This window comes from Salvelinus sp. IW2-2015, linkage group LG19 (assembly GCF_002910315.2).
Source record: "Salvelinus sp. IW2-2015 linkage group LG19, ASM291031v2, whole genome shotgun sequence".
Lineage (NCBI taxonomy): Eukaryota > Metazoa > Chordata > Actinopteri > Salmoniformes > Salmonidae > Salvelinus > Salvelinus sp. IW2-2015.
In genome coordinates, this window is record NC_036859.1 from 6,097,008 (window position 1) to 6,111,699 (window position 14,692).

Below are 14,692 nucleotides of genomic sequence, written 5' to 3' on the forward strand. Positions count from 1 at the left end.
CCTGAATACGCCCTTCCTGTGTTGGAGAGTGAAACAGGTGTTGGGGTGTGTGATAGAGCATGGGGTGTGTCTGCGGTATCACCGGTCAAGAGGCGCTTCTGGCTAGGGACAGACGTTGCGGATGGTACGCGCTTCTGTAAAGTGAAATTCGCAGACACTGTGCGCTCGCTGCCATATTCGACCAAATTTGAGACGTTGAAAGGGACCGAATATTACAGAGTGATACACGATCGTCAGGTCAAGGTCTGCAGGCTTTGTATTCAGCCAGGACACGTGCTACGTGAGTGCCCTGATTTTGCCTGTCATAAGTGTGGTGAGCAGGGGCATTACGCAAGAGAGTGTAATGGGAGAAGAGAGCACAGTTGTGTTGGTTGCGGGAGGAGTGTTGTGCAGTGCTCCTGTTCCCATGGTGGTGGAGCTCCTGGTTTGTCATTTCAGGTCTTCCGCGGAGATGGCGTCGTGGAGGAGAGCGAGGTGGAGGAATCTGGGGGGAGATCAGCATGGGGGAGGAGTCCCAGGGACAGATGGGAGGACGAAGAAGACCAGAGGCAGTCGGAGGATGAAGTAGAGATGGGGCCCTGTCCTGTGGGAAAGGAGGTCTCCAAGGGGGAGGATATCAGTTCAAGCCTAGACGATGTGGAGTTGGAGGGCGTTCCTGGTGGAGAGGAGGGGGTAGCGTGGTGTGCGGGAGAAGCACCTGTAGAGGCATTGGCTTCGGATTCTGGGGGTGAGGTGGAGATCCCGGAGGTGTCTGTAGTCCCGGGAGGCTCCTGCTCGGGATGATTCTTACAAGCGTAAAGGGTCTGAAGAAGAGCTGACGGGGGAAGAGATGGATTTTATACAATCTGTGTGGAGGGATAATAAAAGGAACCTGATAGCCAAGAAGAAGAAAAGGGTAAAAGATCCATCATGATGGACTGGATTGATTTCCTCTTTGTATCTGTTATGGTGAGAATTGTCTCTATCAACACCAATGGACTTTGTAGCACAGAAAAGCTAGAGCTGGTGTTGGAAGCCTTCTGTGCGGACATATTATGTCTTCGGGAGAATCACTGGACTGAGCCGTATATGGATAATGTAAGACAGCGATGGAATGGACAAACGTACCTGAATAATGGTACTGTGCGTGCATGTGGAGTAGCTATTTTGGTTAAACAAGATGTGTCCAATTTAATTTTGTTATGTGCTGATAATGTGGGTCGAATGGTGGGAGTGGGTTTCACTTTTCAAGATGTGGAGTATTCGTTGTACAATGTGTATGCTCCTAATACTGAAATTGAGAGAAGGGTTTTCTTTATGTCTATGGGGGGATTATGTGGGAGGAACTGTCTGCTTGTTGGGGATTTTAATGTATGGATGGATAGGCTTGATGCCTCAAGTAGTGCACACTTTTGCTCTGACTCTTCTCGTGGCGCGCTATTAAGGATAATGCGGGATGAGGATTTGGTGGATATATAGAGGAAGAGGAATCCAGATAAGCAGTTGTTCTCTCACAGACGGGTGAGCTCAGGCAGTCACGCATAGATGTGTCTCGCTCATAGAGCGGTTGCGCACTTGGTTGTGGGGGTAGAGTATTCCCACACATTTTTTGTGACCATGATGCACTGCTTTTCCATCTGGGCGCGTCAAGGGAGGGGAGGGGTGGTGGTGTCTTAATGCCAGTCTGCTGAAGGACGAGGGGTTTAAGGGAGCAGTGAAAGAGTATGTGAATGATGCCATGTCAGATCCTCTGTTTGAGTCTGATGTGTGTGTGTGGTGGAAGGTTTAAAAGGGGAGTTCAAGCGGCTGGCAATATCTTTTGCAAGACAGGCTAGTGTGTTAAGGAGGGAAGAGAGGATTCTCAAGTCCCGCCTGTTATTCGAGTTAGAAAATTGACCAGGCTATGATGTTGCAGAGTACCTGAGGGTGCGGGAGGAGTTGAAGGTCTTAGAGAGGCACAGGTGTATGGGGGCAGTGGTGAGGAGTAGAGCACAGTATGTGTTGGAGGGGGAGAGGAGTACTGCTTTTTTCCTGGGGTTAGAAAGGCGGAAGCAGGAAAGTAGTTTTCTAACTGAGCTTTTAAATGAGCGGGGGGAGAGGGTGACAGATTTGGAAGGTATTTTGAATAAAGTGCATTCTTTTTATAAGGGTTTATTTACTTCGGGCGGGGTGGATGAGGTGTAAATGAGAAGTGTGCTAGACGCAGTGGAGGCTAGGGTGTCGACTGATGATGTGTGATGCTGATTTTACATTGGCAGAGGTTAAAGCTGCTATCTCAGGCCTGAACTTGAGCAGAGGTTTACCGTGAGTTTAGTGACATACTAGCCCCACTGATGCTGCGTGTATTTGCGTGCATGGAGGAGAGGAGGGTAGTTCCTGAATCCTTAGCTTTGGGAGTGTTGACTGTGTTGTACAAAGGGAAGGGGAGTCGACTGAAACATGAGAACTACAGACCGATAAACCTTTTGAACTCTGACAATAAGGTTCTTGCCAAGGTAATGGCCAATAGGTTGAAAAAGGTGATGGGTAGCATTATAGCACCTACTCAGGCCTATGGGGTTCTGGGGCAGGATGTAGTTGACACCCTCTGCACTATCCGGGATGTAGTGAGGCATATGGGGGATGTGAGTGGGGTGGTGCTGTCTGGATCTGAATAAAGCCTTTGATCGGGTGGAGCATCGGTTCCTGTTAGAGACCTTGGCAAGATTTGGGTTTGGGCCTCGTATAAAAGAGTGGGTGAAGCTTTTGTATGGGTCAGCTTGTAGTGTCGTTAAGTGTAATAATCTGCTTTGCTGTACAGCATCTCAGTTGAGCCTTTGGCTGCTTTTGTCAAGCGTGATAGAGGTGTGCATGGAGTGGACCTGCTAGGGGGTGGCGTCAGTGTGCTACATTATTACACTGATGATACCACCTGTACTGCGGGATGGAGGGAGTGTGAATTGTCTGATGAAGTGTTTTGATGTGTATGGGAGAGCTTCTGGGGCTAAGATGAATGTTGAAAAATCTCAAATGCTATGTGCTCCTGATACGGTTGTGTCTACATGTATCATTCCCTTTAAGACTGTTACGGAACATGTGAGAATTTTGGGTGTGAATATTGGGGTGGATGAGCGGGAGGCGAGGGGTGATTAATAAAATGAAGTCGACTTTGAATTACTGGAAACGAAGGAAATTAATATTGAGGGGGAAATTGGTGGTGGTGAATCCTCTGTTGATGTCAAAATGTGTGTATACTTTAGGGGTTCTGGACATGCCTGTATGGGCTCTGAAGGAAATTAATAATGTAGTGTCTGGTTTCCTGTGGGGTGGGAAGGGTGCGAAGATTGCTCATGATGTGATGATAGCAGATTATGATAGGGGTGGGTTGAGATTAGTAGATCTGGAGGTGAAGTTAAAAGCCATGCGGGTTAAGAGAGTGCAACAATTTTTGTAGGGGGAGGAGGGTCAGGGGTGGAAGGAGTTTCAGGCATTGGTTGCATAGGAGTGGAGACTATGGGTTGTTAATGTGTCTAAAGCCTAGCATGTATGCAGAGGTGCCTGCGTTTTATCAGGAGGTGTTCAGGGCCTGGGTGGAGTTTTTACTGCAGGTTAGATATGAGTGTGACTCTATTGGGGTGGTTTTGAATCGACTGCTGAAATCTGAGGGTAAGATGCGAGAGTAAGGTGCTTATGAGGGCGGGTATGTTAAGAGTGAGGGACTTGAGGTATGAGGTGGTGCCGGGGTTCATGCCTGATCAGGCGATCTTAAAATACTGTCTGGGGTGTAGATGAGGATGTCAGGAAAGGGACGTTGTTGAGAAAGAATGAGAGGATAAAGGAGTGTKTTCCAGGGGAGTGGGTGAGGCTGCTGGACAATGACTTAAGTAATGGTGTTTTAGAGACCTTGCCTGAGATGCAGGTGAAATGTGGGGAGTCTGTGCAGGCCTTATCCTCTACCCGGGTGAGTGCCTTCTACTGGGCTCTTCTTACCAGGAAGGTCAAGGCGCCTGCATCTGAGAAAGTGTGGAGGTAAGTGTTTCCAGGGTTGGATGTAGAGCAGTTGTGGGAGAATATGGTAGTGAGGTTCAACAGTCTTGAATGTACACATTTAGATTTTATGCTGAGGCACAATCGGGTTTTTACCAAGGTGGTGTTGCATCAGGTAGACAGGTCAGTGTCTCGTGTGTGTGACATATGTAGAGTTATGGATGAAAAACAGATGCACATGATGTTTGTGTGTGTTGATGTAGCTGGGTTCTATGTGAGCTTGAGGGACATATTAGAAAGGTACTGGGGAGTAGAGTTGATAGGTAGGTTTGACTGGTGGTGTTTGGTATTGTTCGGAGTTTGTCAGCATGTGACGAGAGTGAACATTGACTTATTGAATTTTATGTTGTCACATGCAAGGTATGCTGTATATTCAAGGAGGAACTTAGCAAGGTTTGAGGGCAAGAGGGTGACAGTGCGGGAGGTGTTTGAAGGTTTGGTTAGGAAGGATGTGGGACTGATGCATAGGTCTAGGCAGGGGGATTTTGAGAGGGTGTTTGTGAAAGATTGTGAATTCATTGCTGTGGGGGAGGACAGGGGTTTGGTGTATGGGTTTTGATGTGCAAAGTTTTGGGGAGGTATCATTAATCATTTTGAAAGCATTGTTTTGATAGGCGTTGCTTTTAATCCGTCTAATTTTGTGGAATTTGATTTGTCTTACTTAGTCTTGTATGCAGTGTTTGTATGAAGCTGGTTTTGGTATTTGATAGGGGGTGAATTGTTCAAAAGCCTATGTTTAGTCTTGTGTCGTATGTATTGGTTTTTGTATATTGCATTTTAAATATTGTAAAATAGTTTTTTTAATAATAAAAAATACGCCCAATCTCTTCTGATCTCAAAAGCTTTGCAGGGTCAGGCCTGGTTAGTACTTTGTTGGGAATCCAAGGTGCTGTTAGCTTTCTGCCCAGTCGAGTATACTCTTCTAAACACAATCATAATATAACGTCCATTTTAAAATGGAATGGATATTCTACTTCCTCAAAGTTTGAGTTGCATAAACTTGAGATATTCTATGCAACTCTTCTTCAATGCCTTACGGCCATACTATCCTGAAAACACCCGTTCTCCTCGGATCTCGGAAGCTATGCATGGTTAGGCCTGGTTAGTGCTTAGGTGGGAGCCCTCTTGGGAATACCAGGTGCTGTAAGCTTTTTGCCCAGTCGAGTATACTCTTCTATACACAATAATTATATTAAAATGGCCATTTTAAAATGGAATGTCTGTCCCACTTCCTCAAGGTTTTTGAGTTACATTAACTTGAAATAGTCTATCCAACAGTTCTTATATGGCTTACGGCCATACTATCCTGAATACGCTCGATCACCTCTGATCTTGATAGCTAAGCAGTGTCAGGCCTGGTTAGTACTTGGTTGGGAGACCAATTGGGTATACCAGGTGCTGTAAGCGTATTGCCCAGTCGAGTATATATAATATAATGGCCATTTTAAAATGGAATGGCGATTCCACTTCCTCAAAGGTTGAGTTAAATATACTTGAAATAGTCTATCCAACTCTTCTTCTGTGACGTATGGCCATACCATCCTGAATACGCCCTTCCGGTTTGGAAAAGTTAGACAGGTGTCGGTGATAGAGCTGTGAGTGAGTGTTTGCTTGAGAGCTCTTTTGGTTATATTTCAACGATTTTCGAAGTCTAATTTTGATTTTTGCAGTTGAATAAGTTTAAGTTTGGTTCGTTTTTCCCTCCTTGCAGTTTTGCTGCTTGGGGGAAGAGTTGACGGACAACATGGCAAAGACTAACGGAATGGACAAGGACAAAGGCAATGCACAACGGAAAAAACATGGCCCTGAAAGTGATTTCAATTACGGCAAAGAACGAACGGTGGCAGTGGAATTGATGGGAGAATAACGAAGATGGAATTATTAAGATCAATWAAGGATGTGTGCGGAGAGGTGGTGGGGTGCAGAATAAAAAGAGACAGAAAATATGAAGTCACGATGCGGGAGGCAAAAKGAAAAGAGCGTCTAATGGATGGTTTCATGATTAAGGACACGAAGATAATGGCGAGAGACGTGATGACAAACGAACTAATAGTCTCGTTTATGAACTTGCCGGTTTATATCGAGGACAGCGCTATACTGGAAAAACTGCGTAGCTGGGGTGTAGCTGCCGTCTCGGATATCCGAAGGAGGTTTTGGCCGGGGACGGAGATTGTGGATGGAACGAGATACTGTAAGGTGAAGTTCACTGACACCGTGCAGTCTTTGCCGTATTCCACAAAGTTCGAGACACTGGAGGGTGGCGAATATTTMAGGGTGATCCATGACAAACAGGTCAGGGTATGTCGCTTGTGTATGCAACCTGKACATATTTTAAAAGACTGCCCTGATTTTTAGGTGTTTTAAGTGCGGAAACCAGGGACACTATGCGAGAGAGAGTGTGTCGGAGTGAGGGATAGGGCAGTTTGCGGAGGATGTAGGTTAAGAACAGAGGAGTGCAAGTGTGGAGAGGTTTTGCCTGTGGAGAGAAGTCAAGAACTGTTCGATGAAACAGCTGTATCACCGCTTGGAGAAGGAAATGATAAAGAAGACGTGGTGAAGAGCGGAGATGAGGAGAGAGAGGTGGCGGAGCAGAGGGCGGATGAAATAGGGAGCAGCATGGATTCAGAGATGAGARGAGGGAGTTTTCARGWGGAGRGGGGGATTGGGMTGGKTGGAKRCACTGGGGAYGCACAGGTTTTGGGCGGAGGCTCRGCCCATGTGGGTGCCTCGGGAGGAGGTGAAGTGGAGGGGAGTGGGACGCTGACAACGATACAGGAGACAGAAATGGATACAGAAAGCACAACAGACACGGGAAAGAAGAATTTGAGTTGGTTGGATGAGATGGAGTTAGTCGATTTCGGATACAGACGACACTGAAAAGATAGACAGAATAAGGGGAAGCTACAAGAAGAGGAAAGCGTTGGCGGGGGACGGAAAAGGAAAAAAACACGACAACAGGTAGGACAATGAAGGTATATTTTTTAATTGTATTATTTATTGAAATGGTTAACTATGTCCCTAAATGTAAATGGTTTAAGGACATTGGAGAAATTTCTAAATATAGTTCAAATGAAGAATATTGATATCCTATGCCTACAAGAGACGCATTGGGACAATGATTGTGTATTGAAAGTCAAAAAAGTGTGGAGGGATTTTATTTTTGTGAATAATGGTAGGGGGAATTCTAGTGGGGTTGCTATTTTATTGAGGAAGGATGTGGTGGACAAAGTGGTACATGTACATGATGATAATAATGGGAGGATTTTAGTTATAGATTTTGAGTATATGGATATGATTTTTAGAATTATAAATGTTTATGCGCCAAATAACTAAGGATTTGCGTCAATTCAAATCTGGTATCAGGACAAAATGTGATTCAGAGTCACCGAATATACTTTAAGTATTTTTTATTCAACTCAAGCGATAAATGGTAAATGCAATTTTCGTATATACACGAGTTCACTGTAACACCTCGCAGGGTAGAACAGAGAACTGGCAGGATGTAAGTAAACAGCTGTTCTTATACTGTGTCATGACGTTGGGTTGGGGGGAGGTTTACGACAGTCATAAATACCTCTTTCCCCCTTTTTCTCTCTCCCCACTATAACTGATGTGACATAAGGAAACCCATGGGTTAACATAGAGTTTCTGGGTAACATCAGAAGTTGGGGGAAATGAACTATATTCTGGTAATCCAACCAACTGTACATATGCGGTGGTACTTAAGGTATATTATGTCAGTTCGGTTTCCCTCTGACACATTCTCATCAATGATAGAATGACATAAACGCTACTGTGAAAAGTCTAAACGTCAGAGGTATCGGATTCACATGGAATTGTTGTTTAATTCAAATGTTTGAATATGACATTGTTTGTGAAGAGGTGAAATGTAATTTTACCTTCCAAATGAGAGATCTGTGTTTTCATAAATTTGGCTTCTGCTCAACCAGGGGCCCGCCCCTGTGAAGAGACCTGGGTAATAGACTTTTCAGACACACCCCTCTACCTCCACTATATAAAGCCAGTGACAAAAATGTAACTTCCTGTTCCGGGCACATTTTGGATGACGATCCGATGTCAAGATGGTTCAGACAATAACTACAGAACTAGGCCAACATCAGCATGGACTTTGATTGTGAATGGTATGAACTTTGAACTCGTGTTCACTACAGAAGTGATATCTCCTAGCCGTTGAGTTGGCMACAGCTGCTACAAACGCAGGTTAGGAAGGACAGTCCGAGTATCCCGTCTTCCACACACAACGTTACTACAAAGTATCCCRAGACATTCTCCAAAGGACAGAGGACTCGGGTTGGCGATACGGTCTTCCATCTACCACCAACCTACTGAAGCGMAGCTCAGAGTAAATWTGTATTGCATTTTCTTTCTCAAATGGGCGGTAATTTAGAATGCACCAGATACTGATTTACGAGAGCACAGCTCGCCTATGTTCCAGTCTCCCGCTCTTTCACTAAGACTCAGCCCCCTTTCTTTGTGTAACAAGCTGTCATATCTATTCCGCCCGCTAGGGACGCTTTCTGTATGACGTAATTTGTGATCAAGTTATGATTTAATTGTATATGTGTGATTCTGTGTGATTAGTTAGGTATTTAGTAAATAAATAATTAAACCCAATTTTGTATTGCTGATTCAACTTGTTAGCTAGGATTCTTGCAGATAATCAAGGACTTACAGCTTTCAGATGAGACTGAATATAATGACGATTAATGTGACGGCTATTTAGTAAAATATTACAAAATCTTTAAGAGTTTATTCGAAAGATAACAGCTCTATAAATATTATTTCGTGGTGTCCCTCTAGTTAATTAATATTTACATGATTACTCTACTGCTGCCTTCCTCATACCAGCGCTCCTGGGCTTGGCTTGCCTTCTTTCTCCTCCCTCAAAGCGGCGATTCACACCAAACCTTAGCCCCAGTCCTTCTCCATTGAAAATTGCTCCAACTCCATTCCTCTTCTCTCCATTGCAGTTCCTTTCCCTTCCTTCCTCATCCGCTGGTCCTTGTGTGTGGGTAGTTCTGTCACGAATTCGTGTGGAAGGAGAGACGACCAAACGCAGCATGAGGAAAATAAAGCCATCTTTCTTTTAATTAAACGAACGAAGATGAACATGAAAACCAAAACACTATTACAAACAAACAAAACAAACAATGATCGGTGAAGCTAAAATAAACGCCAAGTGCCAGACCAAGCACAAACGTTAAACAAGAACAACTTACCCACAAAAAGCCTACTGGCCTATGCTACCTTAAAAATATGGGCTCCCAAATCAGAGACACAAATGAATGACAGCTGTCTCTGATTGAGACCCCAAATTCTAGGCAAGGCATAGACATAACTAGACAACCTAACAATACTCATCCCCATACACATACAACCACCCATAGACTAACCAAAACCACACCAACCAACATACAATGCCCCACCCAACTCACGCCCTGACCAACTAAACATAAATCAAAATAACATAAATAGGTCAGGAACGTGGGACAATCCCTCCCAGGAAAACTTATAATTTCTGTGTTGGTGCAAATAATATTGTGTAAAACTCTCTTCATCCTATTCGCTAACATTTTTGGCTTAAAAATCTTTGTTAATCAACCATTTAATAAACTAAATAGGCCTATAATTCCAATTTCACCTTACTCCCTTGTTTTTATATAAAAAGTTATCATCCCTGTCACCATCGATTCTGTTACACAATCATTTTCTCCGCATATAGCTTGATAAAACCGCTTCCACAATAAAATAGGTGCTAAAATGACTTCATTAAATTTGCATAAAACTCTGCAATGATCCCTCTACACCAGGGCTCTTATTCACCTGTAAAATCCTTTATCGCAATCTATACTCATTACGTATTCTTTCCCATCAACACATCAATTATCCTCCACATTTAAGTTTCAACCTCAGCGGCATCGACAATCACACTTCTCTTTAAAATTCTCCTGTACACACCCCTTCATCCACCTCCCCTTTCTTAAATAAGTCCTTTATAAAGATCCTGCACCGTCTCTAAAATCTCTACATAATCATCTTGCTACTTCACCTTTTACCAAAATGGTCTTCCAATCTGTTCTTTACAAATCTGTCTGCTGGTTGAGAGTTACTTACTCCTTCCTCCACAGATACCCATTACATCCTCAGAAGAGGAAAGAAGTGCATTTCTCTTTAACACCTCCAAGACTACCATACTTTCTTCTTATAATAGCCCCCTTACACCTATTTCTAAGTCTATTTACTTCAGTTTTTTGCTTTCAACCTAAAAAAACGTTCTATATTATATTTGAGGTTCACTGTCACACTTTCCCTATTTCTTTCATCCATTAGTACGCTCTACAACGTGCATTTTCTTTTCTTTTCAAATCTCTTACCCTCTTCCTATTCCTTGCAATCTTATACTAAAACGTTTTATTTTTTCCTTAACCTTGTCCCCACCATTTAAAAAACACTTATCTTTATCTTCTGCTTTATCCTCCATTTCACATTGTTATCAAAATTTAACTTGTTACATACAATAATCCCTCTATCTTCTATATATCTTCTTCTCCCTCCCGGCCACCCCCTGTTCTATCCTCGTCTTAAACCCACGAGAAAATAAACATGCGATGATCACAAAGTCCGTAAAAAACATACTTAAATATCTTCCATAAAATCCCTTAAACCTTCTTTAACCCTAAAAAAACAAATCTAATTCACTTTGTTTTTAAATTTCCCCTAAAAACCACCTGCCTTCTAGGAAATTTCACGTTTATCGTGGACTCATGGGTCATACAACTCTCTTCTAGGATATACTGCTCAATAAGTGGGTCATCTCCACGGAACATCGAGTCTTCTTCCAACCCCTAGATGCATTACCCTCTCTCCTAATAGGTCAAACGTATTCTTGGCCTCCAGTTACGTCTTCCTCGGGCCGGTACATGGCCACCAGCCTTACAGGTAGGTCGTCCCCGGTTCGCCTGCATAGCCCAGTGCGGAGCTATTTTCCCTTACCTCGCCGCGATCGCTACGGGGACCATTTCAACCTGTAAGGTTGGGAGGCTTCGGTGCCAAAGGGGCACGTGTCCTTCCTTCACGGTTCCGGAATCCGGCCCCCCCGGCCCCAAACCCTTTCCCAACCCCAGTCCAGTACCACCAGTGCCTAACACCAAACCGCACCCAGGCTTCCAGTGCATTCTCCAGAAGGCCCTGTATTCCTCTTCCACGCACTTCTCCCTATGGTGCCGTGTCTCCAGCCCCCAGTGCCTTCATTCCGGCACCACGCACCAAAGCCTTCCTTGCGCTCCAAGCCCTGGGACGCACTGCTTCCTTCCCCCGCACTCGCCCTGAGGTGCGTGGTCTTAGGCCCGTTACCTCCAGTTCCGTACCACCAACCAAGCCTACAGTGCGGTCTCAAGCCGGCCAGAGGTTTCTGCCGTCTGGCCCCACGCCGGAGTCACCCGAACTGCTCTTCTCTTCTTTGCTTTGCCCCAGCGGCGCTGGAAACTGCCCGGTCTTGCCCAGCTTCGGCTCTGCAAATTCTTGGCCCGGTCCTCGCCCCAGGCGGCGCCTGATGCCCCCTGCCCCATCTGCCCCAGCGGCGCCTGAACTGCCCGTCTGCCCAGCGGCGCCCTGGAACTGGCCCGATTCTAGAGACCCAGCGGCGTCTGAACGTGCCCGTCTCCATACGCCGTTTCTGAACTGTCCGTCTGGCATGAGCCTGCAAGCCGCGTCTTGCCATAGCCTGCAAAAAGCCGCCCGTCTGCCATGAAGGGCCTTTTTTATAAACCCCCGGGAAAAGGGTGGGCCGTCCGCCAGACAGGGGCCGCTAAAAGGGCCCGGGGGGGGGGGGGTTTCCCGCCAGACCGGAATCAGCCAGAGCCTTCCAGCCAGACCGGATCAAGCCAGGAGGCCTTCCCCAGCCAACCGGAAAATCAGCCAGAGCCTTCCTCCAGGACCGATCAGCCAGAGCCTTTCCAGCCAGACCGGATACAGCCAGAGCCTTCCGCCAGAACCGAAGTCAGGACCAAAGAGCCTTCCGCCCGGGAGAAAGACCACGGCATTACTTAGGACGCACAAACCGAAGACCTTTGACAACAGAACCCAGAGAGCATACAATCGCAATGCATGAGAAAGCCCTGGATCCGACACAGGACCGAACGGGACCCTCAAGCACGCTGGCACGCAGGACTTCACCGCACCACCAAAAGACCCGTTAAATCAAAGAACCCACAGAGAGACACATGCATCCACCGCCACAAAAGACCGGGCGACTCTTACTCGCTAGATCTACACGTTAAATGAACTCGGCTGTCCATATCTAAGAAGCAATTGACAATGACAGACCGCCCATTGATCTCTAACCTGAAGAGACCGCACTGTCATAGCCGCCATAAGCACCATAATGCACCAGCGCAGGAAAGCCAGACCATCCTGCCAGCCATGTACCCACCATACAGGATCAGAGCCAACACTGGTCAAAGACAACCAAGCACAACCAACCATGACAGCCAGAGCCGGATCAAGGTCCAGGCGCACAAATAGACCTCAGCCAGCAGCCAGCACAGAGACGTACTACGGCCCCATAGACAACAGTTTCCCAGACCTAAAAACGGTCTATAGCCCAGAATTCCCTCAGGATTCCAGGAGCCTGACCATACCCTCAGGATCCGGAGGCCTAGCGCGTCACCTCAGGCCGAAAGCTCGCCGACTCCTCCCTCACGTCCCACCAGGTGGACGTACTCGCCCGTGCCTCAAAGGCCCGGGGAGCTTAAACTCGCACAGTTCCCTTCAAGCCCGGGTGAAGCTGCTCAGGTCGCTACGAGTCCCGGGTGTCCTGCGGCGCATCCTGTCTCAATCCCGTGTGTGCTGCCCTTCGGCTCCTACATTCGTCGGTCCACCATCAGCTATCAGAGTGGAGTCCACTTCCAGGTCTGGGGTATCCGTGGCTCTAGATGACCGGAACCTGGAAGATTCCATAACTTAGAAGCCACAACCGACGAGCGTGAAGGGGGAGGTAGGACTATGGAGTGGGCGTTTGTGGGCCAGCCATCGGGATGAAGGGGGCCGACAGCGTTTCCAGAGAGCCGAGGAGCAGGCCCACCAATACCAGTGGCGCAGGAACACCTGCCCACCGGCAGAACCCTCCCCTAGACTTTTGGGAGCTATGCATGTCGGAGTGACGCACCTTGGAGGGGGGGTATATGTCACGTTGCGCACTGACCTTATTTTATGTTTATTTTGATTAGTAGTTGGTCAGGGCGGTATGTCAGTTTGGGTGAGGCGAGGATTGTATGTGTGTTGTTGTTTGGTTTAGGTCTATGGGTTGTATGTGTCATGGGATAGGAGGATATTGTTTAGGTGTCTAAGTTATGTCTATGGACTGCCTAGAATTGGTCTCAGATCAAGGAGAACAAGCTGATCATTTCATGGATGTGCTCTGAATGGGGAAGCCATATTTTAAGTAGCGCATTATAGCCAGTCATGGCCTTTGTTGTGTAGTTTGTCTTGTTTAACGTTGTGCTTGTCTGGGGCACTTGCGTGTATTTAGCTTCACGATCATTGTTGTTGTTTGTTTGTAAATAGTGTTTTCGTTCATGTTCATCTTCGTTCGTTTAATTAAAAAGAAGATGCACTTATTTCCTCATGCTTGGTTTTTGGTCCGTCTGGCGGTGGCGTGGCCACACGATTCCGTGACAAGATAGTAGAACTGAGCAACAATTAATACAATTAGAGTGGACGTGATAACAACCAAAATTGAATGGGGATAAGACTGTGAAGAGAGGTTATTGTTTTAAGCATAGATTCAAATTAAGGCTTTTGATAGGGTAGAACATTGATTTTAATATTTGTTATAGGGTTTGGGAAAGATTTGGCTGCTAATTGAAGAATATAGGGTGGATTTAGATTTATTTATAGAAATGCAAAAAGTAGGGTGAAAATTGCAATGGGGGTTTTAACGATTTCTTTTACTCTTGAGAGATCGGGTAAGGACAGGATGTTCCTTTATCTGCTTTATTTGTATGTGCATTCAGTTTGAAACCTTTTAGGCAGCTGGCTATTCCATTACCCTCCCGTGACGGGGGGGGGTGGTGGAAGGAGTCGTCCTCGGTAGTTCAGCCGACCCAGAGTTTCTTTGGGCGATGTGTGGGCTGGAAGGTAGGGAACGGAGAGTGGGGCGAACTACCCAGGGAGGAGAGAGGGTCTTAGTTTGTGTGTGAGAGAGGAGCAAGGGCTCCGGCGCGCTCGTGCCTCTTCCTGGGCGCTCTGCTTGACCCCTCTGTTGCTCTTGTTTGCTAGGGTGTCGCTCGTGGGGTCATCAGAGCGACCACCAGCCAACTGGCGGCGTTTATGCCATTTGAGGTGTTAGAGAAGTAGGTTAGAGAAGTCTGCGAGGTTGTGGCGAAGATTTGTTGCGTGGCTCCCCGCTCTGTTGCTCTGGCTCGTGGAGAGAGTCCAGAGGGCGCACCCCAGTCCTGTGTTTCCGCAAGGGCTCCACCTTCTTGTGCGCCTATGTGTTGGGTTGTTTTGGAAGGCTTTATTTTCCGGCCGCCCCCGGGGTTGGAGGGGGTCAGAGACGGACCCAGGAGGGGGTCCTGTGTTTTATCCATGGGGCTCCCACTCTTGTGTGCTGTTGGCTCGTGAGGTCAGAGCGAACCCAGCCAGCCACTGGTGAGGCGTAGTGCCA

General features: G+C 46.4%; 2 pseudogenes; both read left to right on the forward strand.

The window, feature by feature from the left end:
* The first annotated feature begins 5,036 nt into the window (after positions 1–5,036).
* On the forward strand, positions 5,037–5,155 carry LOC111979848 (5S ribosomal RNA; annotated as a pseudogene).
* Positions 5,156–5,293: 138 nt separating this feature from the next.
* On the forward strand, positions 5,294–5,412 carry LOC111979836 (5S ribosomal RNA; annotated as a pseudogene).
* The last annotated feature ends 9,280 nt before the right edge of the window (positions 5,413–14,692 follow it).